At 35.5% G+C, this 11,268-nt stretch overlaps 1 long non-coding RNA gene across 1 annotated transcript in view; it reads left to right on the top strand.

Annotated features, from left to right (window-relative positions):
* The window catches only part of LOC113108989 (uncharacterized), a 32,155-nt gene extending 21,100 nt beyond the window's left edge, over window positions 1–11,055 (top strand). The window contains exon 5 of the long non-coding RNA XR_003292833.1: window positions 10,801–11,055. This is a non-coding gene — a long non-coding RNA (uncharacterized LOC113108989). The remainder of the gene's footprint in view (window positions 1–10,800) is intronic.
* Window positions 11,056–11,268: the final 213 nt, after the last annotated feature.

An 11,268-nucleotide genomic window follows, 5' to 3' on the forward strand; every position in this document is an offset into this window, starting at 1 on the left:
TCCTTTTCGTTGCCTTTTTTAATGCAGCAGTGTTTCCGCAGTATTGTAATTGGATCAATTCAGATCAGCCAATGGACCATTCAACCACTGAATCCGAATCACTGAATCCACTGAATTATTAATCATTGTTCTCACTAAAAAAAGAATTTCTCAGAACACGAGTTCTGCAGTTTATTTTAAAGAGGAATAATTGGGGACTTAATTTGCTGTCAACAGCCCCATTCACACTATTAATAGTAATACCAGTAAATTGCCTTAAAATTACCAGAACGACTGTACCAGTAAATAAAAAAATGCACTTCATACAGTCAATGACATTTCCTCTTTTTTTCCGGAAAAGCACTATTCACAAATCCATTCCAAAATACCGGTAAATTTTGTGACGTCATTAACCTCTAAACAGCTACACTTGTATCTGTAAACATAAAGGGGTATATGTGGTCATTGTTTTTGTTGATGTTACATTTTTGTTTCAAACTTTAAGAGAGACATCGCAATAGACGACTACAAACCAAAATACTGAACTATAGGGGAAAAAATGTTGTCTGTTGTCGCTAGCATCCAAAGGCAGCTACCTGCAGCTAAAAAAAGTTGGTGCCTCAGTCAGTGTCGGCAGACTGACTCGACGTCCTCCATCACAGTCGTCCTCGGCGACGCTAGTTTGGGATTCCTCTAAATTCCTTTTTTTCCCCATGGGCCGCATTATGGTCCAAGTGCAAGACTCGTGGACTGCACGCATATAATTTCATTTTATGCCACCGATACAAACCAATCAGCTTTATAATAGACCATTATAGCCTAAATATTATGGTATCTAATCGATTACATTAATTGAAATAAATATATAAATAATTAGACTCCCCATTAATAAAACACCTGATGCTGTCGGGAGCTGACCAATTTAGTGAAATTCTTGAAGTTGAACTATGTAGTTGCGATTGTAAATTGCAGTCTGTAAGACGCGCGACATCGCAGAAAAGGTAGGTTCACAAATATAGCCTTTGCTGATCCAAATTAATATCAAATAGTCTATGTGCCGTCAGCGCAGCTGAACCTTTCTGCGTTCAAAAGATGGCTATAGATATTTGAATTATTTACTAAAAAACTACTGTTTTCTGAGTCTGTGTACCAAGGATGAAGTTGCCTGACTCGTCATCTCCTCATTAGACGCACCTTCTATACGGATTATGATTCTAATGAAATCGTTTTTTTTTTTTCATTAAGTAGTAATTTATAGCTTTATATAGATATATTTATCATGTCTGTGAGGCATGTATTCAGTTCATTTTTGTAAGCGTGCTAACTGTATTTCATTTTTATAATGAACTGGCTGTTATATGTCAAGTAGCAAAAATATGTTGTGTGTGTGTGCGATCACTGCAACTGTTAGGCTACACTTATTTGGTTGTTCATACAGATAAAAGAAAACATCATTCAAGTCTGTAAAGATTTTTCTAAATAAAGAAAACGGTTTTCTGATGTCTCGGTTTCCTTTCCGTGTACTTTAGAGTGCATTGCAACGACACATATATATTTTTTTCTCATTTTTGCTGGCTTCAAACACACAAAAAGCTGAATATTATCTGCCATTCATTTTCACTTAAATGTAGGCCAAATGCTTGGTGGTTCGTGACATCCTCGGATAAACTACCACCAGGGAATTGCAACTCTGACTTACCTATGATGAATTTACTGCTGAGAGCTGGCAATTTACTTGTTGGATGCATCAGCGTTACATTTGCATAGGATGTACTATTGTCTGTACTATTACTGTCTGACAAATTATATTTTGTACAGATTTATTTTGTTTTGGCAAGTACTTAATTATTTTACCCAGAGAAAACCGTTGGATTATACAACTTACATGCAACTCATTGTCTCCATGCAAATGCTAATGGCTTTAAAATAATCAAAAATCAGCCGATACATCGGTGCATGCCTAATAATTTTGTTTAACTTCTGGATAATTACTTTATGTAATTTGAGTGCTTAACTTCACTAATGAGGGTGCCATATTTAATCAAAAAAATTTACATCAAATGTAAAACAGACATTCTGTTTACTTCATTATTTAGCTCACTCAAGTAAACGATTGCATATGCAGGGTCCACAGCATTCGAACAATGTGCTCAAATTTATGCACATGAAATACTTGGACATGATTATCAGGTTACCTGACTCATAATGTGTGGAAGGATACACAGCTTTTCTTGGGTCTAAACTCTCGCAATGTACACCCACCTCATGCAGTTGAGCAGTTAATTTAGAATGAAGTGTGGGTCATAACGTGTGTTTGCTTTTGACAGTAACAGGAGTGCAGTTCCTCAAGTCGACAAACCTCTTCTGGGCTGTGTTTAAAATGAGACTCCAGATATAACAATGTTCTCAGTCTCCATCTTATGAGGTAGAAGACTGTAATAGATATGTGAAGTTCTCAGTCTACTTCCTGGATGACAATTTACAGAAACACATCCAATGAGGTTATGCTTCTGCAAGGAAACCTTCATCTCAAGGTACTCTCAGCGAATGTTCAGGACCTTTTGTACTGTCCCTTAGCCTGATCTTCAAGTTACCTTCATCTTGTCATCTACACTATCAGATCATTTAGTCTTCTCCAAATAATTAATCTTAAAGGCAGAGATGTATAGTAACGAAGTAGAACTACTTCACTACTGTACTTAAGTACTAAAAGGCGGTATCTGTACTTTACTGGAGTATTATTTTTTTTCTCCTACTTCCACTTTTACTTCGGTACATATTTTCGCTGAGTTTAATACTTTTACTCCGATATTTTTTTTTATGTGCTGCATCGTTACTCGTTATAATTATAATAATGTTACGAATCATTCCATTACAAACCACTGCCAGAACTGTAGATGGCAGATTTGATGAAGCTGGCACATCATTGAGCGAAACAAGCGCTTGAAGAAGACTGCCCGTGCTGACTGAACTGCTGTGAAGAGAGAGATGAACACCGAGCTGAGCCAGATAATGACTCGTTCACGAGTCAAGAACCGGTTGCATCGGTTCTCGGTTCTTGACCAGTAATGTTAGTTCTTTCTGACAGTTCGATTCAATAAACCAGTTGAAGAAAACAGTTCACCGATTCTTTTGCACTCGATGCAATGGCGTCATTGGCGTTGACTGCACATGGGCTCATAACATTAACACAGAATCAGTTCAGAATCAATCACCAAAAGAATCAGTTCAGTTCAGACGCTCTGTGTGTTGGTTTGCTTCACGCTAAATCACACATGCGCAGTATCATCAGCTCATCAGTTCACGAATCAGACGCGTCTGACAGAAACGGTTCTTGACTCGTGAACGAGTCATTATCTGGCTCGGCTCGGTGTTCATCTTCAGTTCTCTCTTCACAGCAGTTCAGTCAGTGTACTGTTTGAGTCAATGAATTACTCCGGGATATTGGTTTGTTTTAACTCAGAGGGAGTGTCAGACACATTAAACAAGTTAACAGCTTAATTCAACTGTGGATCAATGCGTATTGGAGACGCGAACTGTCTAAAACGATTCAATCCGATTTGGTGGACTGTTTCAAAAAGATCCGGTTACATCGAATGATTCGTTCGCGAACCAGATATCACAAACTGCTTTGTTTTTAACTGTCTTACAACAGACACGTACGGAAGAGAAGACAATGCTGAATAAAGTCGTAGTTTTTGCTATTTTTGGACCAAAATGTATTTTCGATGCTTCAAAAAATTCTAAATGACCCTCTGATGTCTTACGGGTTTGAAACAACATGAGGGTAAGTTATTAATGACATCATTTTGCAAATTGGGCTAACTAACCCTAGTAACCGTTTTTTGTTTACAAGAAGTTACAGTCAAAGGAATTGTGATTGTGCTTTAGGTTAATCATTTTAAATAGTAAAAACAATATGTTCAAACTTTTGACTACTTTCTTTAATAGCTACATAACACAATACTTCTACTTTTACTTTCAGTACTTGAGTAGTAAATTTTAAAATAGACTACTTGCAATACTTAAGTACAAAAATTTTTGAATACTTTAGTACTTCTACTTAAGTGTGGTGCTTAAAGAGCACTTCAACTTCTACTCAAGTCACTTTTTTGATAGAGCACTTGTACTTTTACTCAAGTATGGGTCTCTAGTACTTTATACATCTCTGCTTAAAGGCCATCGAATCGGACTTACTTCTTTCCTCAATGCATGACCATTGGAAAATATTCTTGTAGATTAACTGGCAGACCAAATTTACCCAGATGCGACTCATGCCTTCTGGCTTGATCTTCTTGCTGTGAGTTTTCATGTTCACTTCCAAACTTTTCTTTATCCGCAGGTCCTTCAAGTTCTTTGTAATATGCTTCTTGTTACATAAAGAGCACACTGTAGAGTTTTTGGAGACTGAAATATCCACACAAAAACTGTCCAGCACTGAGTCCCCTAATGTTCTCATATGCCATGACTCAGATACGGTACCATGTCTCTGACTCATACAAAGTCTCCTTCAAGCCATTTTGCACAACCTCTTCTTGTCTCTTTTCTACACTTCTTCACACTCCAGATAGTAACAAGTAAGTGATAGCTTTAAATAATGGGCATAACATGCATTAAAGGAGAGTTCACTCAGAATTGAAAAATGTTCATCCTCTTGACATTACAAAACAGCATGACTTACTTTCTTTTGTTGAATTTAAATGGTGATTTTTAAATATTCTTATATTTTGGCTTGAATATAGTCTGTTCCACTCAAAGTACCGTGTAGTTTCAGAAGACGTATTAGCGGTACTTATTAAAGCAAGTGTAATAATCCATATCACAGAAGCAGGTGCCATTTAACAGATACTTGCTATCTTTGCTCCTAAATGAGATTCTAGAAGAAATTAGCATAGTTATTATAAAGATACTGTCAAAGTTTAACACTAAGATGTATTTGTAAAATGGCTGTAATGAACAACCCACCTAGCAATACCACAGGAAACACCCCCCAAAAGAACCTTAGTACCTGCATAGCAATATGCCAGAAATTATCCAATGTTTTTTTTTTTTTTTTTCGCTCTTAATAAACTGTTTTGTTTAGTACTATAGTCTGTATTTACCCCAGGTTAATTTTGAACATCTACATTTGTGTTTTTGTGCATGCAAACTAAATATTGTATGTTTCTTTACAAAGTGCCGGAGTCTTCTCATTTAAAAAATTTCACAACAAACACTAGATTAAAACCAGGGCACATAAAACAGATGTTCGGACCCTTTCCGGCCACTGCAGCCGAGTTGTCTTGTGCAGCTGTGGGTCGTTTAGTGGCCCAGATTAGAGAATCTCAGGTGGATGCTTTCATCTAAACACGAGCTCTCTCAAGACGATGAACCTTTTTTCTATCTTTATACGGAACATTGCTTTCTCATTTGAGACATACTGTATGTGCTGGGTGCTCAGGATCCTCTGCCCTGGTCAGATGGGACTGATATGAAGCAGTACATGGACAGCTTCCTCAAAAATTTTGTTAGTCAGCGGAGGGCTGGGGGTGACAGTGATAATGCTTACTCAGTGAAAGAACTGGAACGGAGAAACCCAGACTGCTCTATCCTGACACGAGAGGTGGAGAAATACCTGAACGAGGGAAATATGGTATCGTCCAGTGCCCAAGAGCTCATCACCTCTCTACCTGAGATGCTTGCTTTCACAAAGAGTGATGACCAACTACAAAATGAGGCGAGAAATGATTCTAAATAAGTCTATAAATTAATTATATGTGAAGTATAATGTTTTCTTCTACAACCAGTTTTATCTAGGGGACTTTTTTTAAAAAAAATTTCATTTGAGGGATGGATGAAATATCTAGCTGGTTCAGTTGGTCACATATATAATGGATAGTTTGAAGCTTGGCTTACCTTGTCTTGGTCTGGATCAGTACAGCAGCATAAATTATAAATTCTGTCAAAGATCAGAGAACTGATAAAAACCTGTTCACAAAGGAAATTAGATCACATTACGTTGTAACCTTGTGCCTCAGCATTACAGTTCATATTTGTAAGTCTGCCGACACATTAATTAATTATAACATGAACTGCTTATTTGTGACCCTAGAGTGCAGTCCACTGTGAATAAAGCTCACTTTCACAGTAGATCTGTGTAGGAAACAGAAGATCACACAGTCATAACACATCCATTGAGTGCACCAGGATTCTAAAGGACTTTCAGATAAACGGTGTTCTGGTATGATATGCATGCACGAATCCTCAGACACACACACACACACACACAAATTATTTTATTATGTTTTTATTTATTTATTTTCATTATTATTATTTTAATTGGATGTAATATTAACTTTTCCATCTTGTTTGAATATAAACGTGTCTTAGCATTGTACAATGATAAAAATCCATTCACTAAGTTGCCTATGACTGATGACAGACTATCCCGTATTATCATTTCATATTTGAATTATTCCAAACTTTTGACCACCTGTGTATATTATCATAAACATAAGATGGTGAGCGTAAGAGTGTTAAAAAATGATTAAACAATAAATAAAAATAATGACTTGTCTTTGTTTTTGGTCTTTGTGGTTGTGTGAACACGAATGCTGGCTCTGACTCCAATTAGTTCCATTCTGCACCAAATATTTTGATACATTGTTAGAAATCACACAGAAAAGAATGAACTAGTTATAATGTCAAACTGAAAATATTTCTCTCAGTATTCCACCATAAAAAAAAGTGTGGTTACATTTTTTGCAGCTCTAAACAGAAAAATAGTGAAATTGTATTCATTAAAACTGACCAAACTAAGCCAATATGGAAATGTTGTGTGACATTGTTCCATATAAACCCATCTAGGGTAAAACAATAAAACACGAAGACCCAACTGTGGACCTGATGTGTTGGTCTGTGTCCACCACACTGTGTTTAGTGGCATGAAAAAAAAAAAAAAGAAAGAAAAAAACACAGAGGGAGAGAAAGAAAAAAGACACTTATAAACATTGTTTTGGGTGGATTATGTGAATGTTATGACTAATTTATGGTAGAAAGTGTGACATTGTATTTAAAGTATATGGTCATGATAAAACATCAAAAAGACATGAAAAAGTGGTACTACTACTAATATTACAAAACGGTAGGCTCAGAATGCGGGCAGTATGTAGTGTTTTTGATGAGTAATCGTCAATGATAGGGGTGGTCCCCTGTGCCAACATTGAGCACTGTAGTACCTGACTTACATCCTGTTCTAATGTTCCTCACGTAGTTGACATTTCGACGGCAGCTATCCCACTGACACCTTTAGATGTGGGATGGCCTTTGTGTGCCCGTCTCTCCACTATTCTCTGCACGTGTCACTCCAAAGTCAACAACAGTAAAGTTCAAAGGCTGCCCATTCACTACCATTAAACCTGACAGTGACAGTGTGAAGAGCAGCGATTAATATTTCACATTTGTACTTTATAAATCAGGACATTTGCTGCTGATTCAAATTATTTAGCGCGATGAACTGTATGGGGGATTAGATGATACAGCTAATTTAAAGACTATTGCTTTTACAGGAAATAATTGCAGATTGACGGAATGCTTAAAAAAAATATAACATCTGAAATTGAATTGAATACCTTTTTATTTAACAGGCTGATTTTAGGATGGTTTGTGGTGCTAACGTTCATATTTTAAATGTATAAATCTGTATTATTCTAATTACGTAAGAGAATTTAAAGGGACTGATGTTTGCTTGACAGCATTATGCAAAGCAGTATCCAGATGCTTGTATTTAATCTGACAGATTGAGAGTGTGGCTGGATTTATGAGTTTCTCTGAGGCTCTCCAGTGTCAGACCAACTGAACCAGCTAGATATTTCAAAAGAATAGAGAAATAATCCATCAAACAGGCTGTAAATACAATGGCACATTGTCCAAGATAAAATAATCATAGTAAGCGATCACATAATACTCCATATAAATTATACATTAAATAATAATTATAAATATATAACTATTTTAATGGCACGGTCATTACAATAATCTGACTTTCCTGTCTAGACTCAGTGATATATGTACGTTTTTACATAAAAATGTAAATTATGATTTAAAAAACTATCATGATGTACAGTCCTGCTTGACAAATACACTTTACCGTATTTTTCGGACTATAAGTCACACCTGAGTATAAGTCGCATCAGTCCAAAAATACGTCATGATGAGGAAAAAAACATATATAAGTCGCACTGGATTGTAAATTGCATTTATTTAGAACCAAGAGAAGACATTACCGTCTACAGCCGCGAGAGGGCGCTCTAAGTCTTCAGTGTAGACTACAGGAGCACTGAGCAGCCCTCTCGCGGCTGTAGACGGTAATGTTTTCTATTGGTTAATTTCAGTTGGTTCATGTCAAATTAATTTTGATAAATAAGTCGCACCTGACTATAAGTCGCAGGACCAGCCAAACTATTAAAAAAAGTGCAACTTATAGTCTGGAAAATACGGTATATAATCAAATTACAGTAATATAAATGAGATTTGTTCACTTGACAGTTAGGGGATAAACACTAACAATTGTCACTATAGTAAACCCTAATGAGTGCAAAAATAGGCTTTATTTTCTTTAAGCAAAACACATTTAGTGTGAAGTATAACCTTGACATTTCTTGAGTTTTTCTGAAGTCATCCATTCGTGAACAAACAACACTTTCTGTGATGGTAGAAATAAATACAATGAGAAAAAATAACGATATAACTACATTTAAAGGAAAAGACTCTGCTGGGGCATTTAAAACAATAAATGCATCACACAAGGACAAAAAGACAAACAAACTTGGAAAGATTTTGTAATAGTCTCTGGAGAGTACAGGAAATGTGCATCTATCTTCTGGAATGAAATCACTTTGTACTTTCAGCATAGAAGTGTGCATTTGTTGCCTGCTTGTTTTTTTTAAGTATATTTTCTGCCTTTGTTTAGCATCCCTGCAGGAGTGCTATCTGTACAAAAGATCTGCTGAGCAGATCATGTCAGTGAAACTGCCACATCCATTCCGTTTTATTGTTATTTGGCTGTTAAAATCATTTAGGGAACAGAGTGATTTTAGATAGCACAGGATGTGGAGTACAGTGATTTTTACATAAAGTCAGTTGAACGAGGGATGCAGCAATATTAAGGTTCACTTACACCAGGCACAGATTTTTCACCATGACATTTAAAAATGGAACAATGCTTCTTTATGAGCCACCTTCATATTTTGCATTGTTGCTAAACTGCTTTTTTTACTTTCAAGGTGTTCTGTAGGTACTTCTTTAAAAAAAATCAATAATTATAATAAGTTTAAAGGAATAGTTAGAAATGTGAATGTACTCGTCCTCATGCCCTCCAAGTTGTAGATGAGTTTGCTTCCTCATGGGAACAGATTTGGAGAAATTTAGCATTACATGACTCCCCACTGGATCCACTCCAGTGAATGGGTGCCGTTAGAATGAAAGTCCAGACAGCTGATAAAAAAACATCCTAGTAATCCATTAGCAATCAGTAGTATGAATACGGGACTTGATTTTAGCCTGGAAGCATTTTAAAGACAAAAATATCTTATTGATGGATTCATTTCTTACAAACAAGCAGCTTTTCACTTTACAAGATGTTAATTTATGGACTGCAGAAGATCCACTGGTGAGCAAGTGATGTAATATTAGGTGTCTCCTTTCATTTGAAGAAACAAACTCATCTAGATCTTGAGTACATTTAAAAAAAAAATGCATTGAACTATTAATAATAATAATAATAATAATAATAATAAACTGTGTGATCTTTTAGCCTCTTTTGGGTCCCATTGCTGCTATGACATTTAAACGTACAGTATTCATATATGCTTAGGATGTACTCTACATTATGGTACATGAAGGATCAAAATTCAGCTTTGTGAATGAGATGATTAAAAAGTTTCATCACAATAGGGGTGGTGCAAAAATAAATTCTTCTTTGATTTATTTTACTTAGGTTATTTGCTTAATTTAGTCATGTATGGAAAGTAAAAGCTGCACTAGTAAAAAAAATAATAATTATATATATATTTATTTATATATATTTAATAACTGCTCTTAGAGCGGTAATGGCTCTCATCATTGAATAAGTATAGCATGATAATTCGATTGGACCACATTTCTCCAGTACTGTTCTCATTAATTTAATGAACATGGTCAATGTCATTGTTTCATAATAAAGAATACAACTGTAGCTTGTCATTTCAATATCTTCCATACTGCAGTTCCCCTGAGAGATGAGTGCTCAACACCATATGTATGATTCTTTATGTAAAACTGATTTATGCATGAGTCCTAGACTGTGGCTTCTGTGGTGATTTATCAACTGATAAAGTCTTGAGCATCTCTTGTCTGCTATCTTTAAAAGCTTCGGCTCTAGTTGTGTGTAGCTTAGCTTTAGGTGGATTAAGATAATTAGCAGGACTTTACAGTATTTTTACAGTACTAAAGGAGATATTTAATTATTATTTGAATTACTTGATTGCATTTTTTAAGTTTTAATGAAAGTATTGGGATTCTTTACAAATGGCCAAATTGAAGAGTGCAGTTTGCATCAGCAAGACTTATAATTGTGTTCTCATTTAATTATTTTGCAAAGATGACAACTGTGAATCATAATTATTTTTTTGTCTTTTTTTTTTTTTTTTCAATACTATATATGTTCCGGTTGCTGTTTTATGTAAATTTCTTGCAAATCGACACATGTCCTTTGTCTCTAATCTCATATTTTTCTCATCTCTCTCTCTCTCTCTCTCTCTATCTCTATCTCTCTCTCTCTCTCTCTCTCTATCTCACTCTTAGCTGTTTCTAGGTCCTCAGGGATTTGAGATGATCTCCAAGCTCCTCCAGAGAAGGTCAGACAATATGGATTCCCTGGTGTCTGTCCCATTGGATAGCAGACCTCACTTCATGTTAGGGGAGCTCGACTACCAACTTCTTAGGGTTTCACAGCATAAACAAATTTCTCATCATGTTTTATTAAACAATATTAGTCATATAATTACTATTTTTCTATGATTTAGAAGAAAATAAACGTCTTCAAATAACACATATGGAAATGTAGGAACACAACACATCAGTGAGGATCTTGAAAGTAAAACACTGACATTTACATCATAGATTTTTTTTTTTTTTAAGGTAGACCTAAAATGTTGAAATTGTGCTTTTTGTGTGTAATTGTCAAGTTCTATCTGAAAAAATTGAATTACCAGTAATCTTGAAGAGACTTAAATCCACTAATCTGAAAAGTCATTTTTACATGCTTTTGCC

This window comes from Carassius auratus, chromosome 9, assembly GCF_003368295.1.
Source record: "Carassius auratus strain Wakin chromosome 9, ASM336829v1, whole genome shotgun sequence".
NCBI classification, from domain to species: Eukaryota; Metazoa; Chordata; class Actinopteri; order Cypriniformes; family Cyprinidae; genus Carassius; species Carassius auratus.